Below are 4203 nucleotides of genomic sequence, written 5' to 3'. Positions count from 1 at the left end.
TACTGCCTCCTCTTGTGGCAAATATTTATTAATATCCTTGTGACAGTGCAACTTACAAGGAAACGGTGAAACAAGAAGGATCTTTGGACTATGTAAATCACAAAGTCTCCCATCTCAACTTGATTCTGTCCCTTACTATTTGACCACCAGCAAAGTGACTTCACCTGTCTAGGGACCAATTTTAGAATCTATGAAATGATAAAGGAATCAAATTTTATTCCATTTAACTTTAAGATTCTGGAAGTGTTCTCCTCTTCCTCAAATTATCTGTAGTGCCTTGAAGACTATTTTCACATTTCCAAGTGTATTCTTTAGACTAAAACTATACCAGATTTAATTCAATAAACATTTACTAAGTGCCTACTGTATGCCAGGCACTGTCCTAAACGTTGGAATATGTAAGTCTGCATCAAAGTCCTAGCTCATGAGCTCTGCCCAAGGCATTTACATTTTTTGTTCAATTTGAAAACATTTAAGAAAATAACATTAATAAGAGGAGCAACAATATATTTCTTTCTATATATTTGAGTTACAATCTCACAAATGCACATGCTACCAATAAGAAGTATGAACATATAAAATTACAAAAGAGACACATATGTGTTAACAAATCAGATGCCCCAACATACACAGAATAGGGAATGGAGGTGGGAAACATACATGGTTGGGGAAGATGACTGAAAGCTCAGTTCAGACCTCTATAAACTCAGAGGCAATAATGATTTTTGGACATGTTTTGCTATATTCCTCTGCTGGGCATGTTTCATGCCATAAAGTGAGGATCCTCTAATATTCTTGTTCATGAGCCACATTTTTCTGGGATTTTGCTCAGCCTCCTAAATAGTAGTAAGGTGACACAATGTAGAGATTTATACATGGAATCAAGAAGGCCTGGGTTTGAATCCAGTCTCTGAATCTTAATAGATGTGTTGTCAAAGGCTGGTCACTTAACTTCTGCCTCAATTTCTTTATCTGAAAAAATAGAGATAAAAGTAATAGCAATTACTTCAAGGGGTTGTGGTGAAAATGAAATGAGATAACAAAAAAGCACTTTTATAAAGTTTAAAGTTCTAGTGTAAACTTTAGCTATTATTAAATTGTATTGAATGGGATTCATAATCACTCAAGAGAGTTTACCTAATGATATATTCAAGAAAAACAAGTGGGTGAAGAATCAGAGGCAGTGTGGTTAGTACATGGGAATCAGTATTTTTCAAAGAAAATTGAACTAGCTATGGAATTGGAGAACATGGTTTCAAAATCTTACTTCTATCGCTGGCTGCCTATTTAGCTCTGGCTTTATCAATTAACTTCCCTCTTTTTCTCCATCTATAAAAGGAGAGATTTGGATTCAAGTTACTTCTGAAATCCTTTCCAATTCTAAATTTATGATCTGTGATCTTATGAATATATATTGTTAAAAATATGAAATGTATCTAGTTTGTTAGGCTACCTTTAGAACTGATCCATCAATTGCTATATCTTGGACAGATATAGAAGATATAAAAATGATTTAAGCTCAGAACTGAACGGAGGCAGTATAGTGTACTAGATTTGCCTTCAGAAAATTTTTTAGTTGTTTTATTTATCCTAAACTTCTTCCTGAAACAGTAACTCATTTTTCTAAGCCAATGCTTCTCTAGTGAAGCTTTATCACTAAGAACCACAGCTTAACATATGATCCCCTAAGTGAAATGAAAGCATATACTATAATTTTTCTAAGTAGGGCACAGCATCTTTTTTTCATATTTGATCTTTAATTTTATTATTAAAGAGAAATTCCAATGAGAAGATTCCCTCTACCAAAGCAAATCAACATTTATTTTATAAAATAATGGTAGAGAGTTACCTGAGCAAAGAGAGGTTACGTGATTTGCCTTGGATCACAGTCAGTTTGTGACAGAGAAGGAACTTGAACCCAAGGCTTCTTGACTAGGAGGCCATCTTTCCATATTCTATGCAATAATCTCTCTATTTCCATGGAGAATTTTATAGGAAAATCAGTAGAAAAGATATATTTATGTTCTAAATCCCTCTTGACTAGAGAAATGAAAATTTAAAAAAATCCTCTGAGGCACCACTTCATATGTATCATATTGGCCAATATGACAGTAAAGGAAAGTGATAAATATTGGAGGGGACATGATAAAATTAGGACACTAATGCATTGTTGATGGAATTGTGAACTGATCGAACCATTCTGGAGGGCAATTTGGAACTATGCCCAAAGAGCTATAAAACTCTACATACCCTTTAGTCTTATAAAAACACTATTGAGTCTGTAAATCAAAGAGATCAAAACAGGGGAAAGACCTATTTGTAGAAAAGCATTTATAGGAACTCTTTTTGTAGTGGAAAAGAATTGGAAACTAAGTGGATGTTCATCGGTTGGGGAATGGCTGAAAAAATTGTGGTATATGTTGATGGAATACTATTGTGCTATAAGAAACAATGAGCAGAATGATTTTAGGAAAAAACCTAGAAAGATCCACATGAACTGCCACAAATAAACTGCAAAATAAGCAGAACCAGGAAAACATTGTAAATGATAACAGCAGTGTTATATAATGATCAACTATGAAAGACTTAGCTACTCTGTGCAATACAATGATACAGGACAACTCTGAAGGACTTAGGACAAGGAATGCTTTCCACCTTCAGAGAAAGAACTATTGGAGTCAGATGCAGATCAAAGCATACTGTTTTCCACATTATATTTTTATATTTTTATTTTGAGGCTTTCATTTTATATGAGTGTTCTCTTACAAAAATGACCAGTATGGAAGTAATGTTTACACAATAATACCTGTATAACCTCAATCAAATAGCTTATCTCTGAGAGGGTCAAGGGAAAGGAGGGAGGGAGACAATTTGGATTCTATAATTTCAATAAACATATGCTGAAAATTTTTATTACATGTAATTAGTAAAAAATATCTTTGAATAAAAATATTTGTTGACTATTGAAAAAAAGATATTCAGAGGGGGCAACTGGGTAGCTCAGTGGATTGAGAGTCAGGCCTAGAGACAGGAGGTCCTAGGTTCAAATCTGACCTCAGACACTTCCCAGCTGTGTGACCCTGGGCAAGTCACTTGACCCCCATTGCCTACCCTTACCACTCTTCTGCCTTGGAGCCAATGTGTATTGGCTCCAAGACAGAAGGTAAGGGTTTAAAAAAAAAAAGATATTCAGAGAGATACATGCTCTTAAATAGAAATGAACCAGTCTTTGAGAAAGAATGAGCAATAACTAAGAACTCACAGTTTATGATGTACATGGATAGGATAAAATATTTAAATATTATATATATATATATGCATATATATATATATATGTTTCCTCATCTGTAAATGATGAGTTTTAGATGCAATGGCATCTATTATCCCCTGAGCTTTAAATATATATATATGTATATATAATATAACCTAAATATGACATATATAATAATAAAATATAACAATACTATATATTATATTATAAACAATTTATATCATTTATAATATAAAATATATAAAGTATATTAAATAAAACATTATTTTAAATAAAATATATAAAATTATACTATATTAAATGTAATATGTATATTATATGTTAAATAAAATTCATTATATTTTATATTATTAAATTATTTATATTAAACAAAATATTATATTAAATATTATTTATATTATATTAAGTATGTTAAATAAAATATATAATAAAAAATAACCTAAATAAGCCTGAGACTTATCTTAACTGACTTAGTTTCTTATATTTCATAAGCATATAACCAGTAATTTAAGTTCAACAATCTATCCAATACTCTATGTTTCTTCCATTTAGTTAATTAAATCTAGAGAATGGCATACAGCATATTGACTGAATGTCCTTTGAGGGATTTATACTGAGGTATGGACAAAAGTGCCTCAGTAAGAGAATACAGAGATGGGATGAAATCTTCACTGTTGGAGGGGATTACCCACTTCAATGAAATGATTGATTTATTGAATCAAAATAACCTGACATTGTTTCATGAACAAATGCTGCACCATTCACTCTGGGAAGCTTCTGAAGTGGTGATGCTGGTCACCTGAGAGTCACATCAGTTAAGAGTACAGTGAAAAATCAGTCCAAATCTATCACAACAATGGAAAACTCCCCAATGTGAGGTTATTATTGACACCACTGAAAGGGCACTAAATCACTCTCTTAAAAACTGCCTA

Source organism: Gracilinanus agilis, chromosome 4 (assembly GCF_016433145.1).
Source record: "Gracilinanus agilis isolate LMUSP501 chromosome 4, AgileGrace, whole genome shotgun sequence".
Taxonomy (NCBI): Eukaryota; Metazoa; Chordata; class Mammalia; order Didelphimorphia; family Didelphidae; genus Gracilinanus; species Gracilinanus agilis.
The sequence above is the reverse complement of the archived record's forward strand: the minus strand, read 5'-3'. Positions refer to the sequence as shown.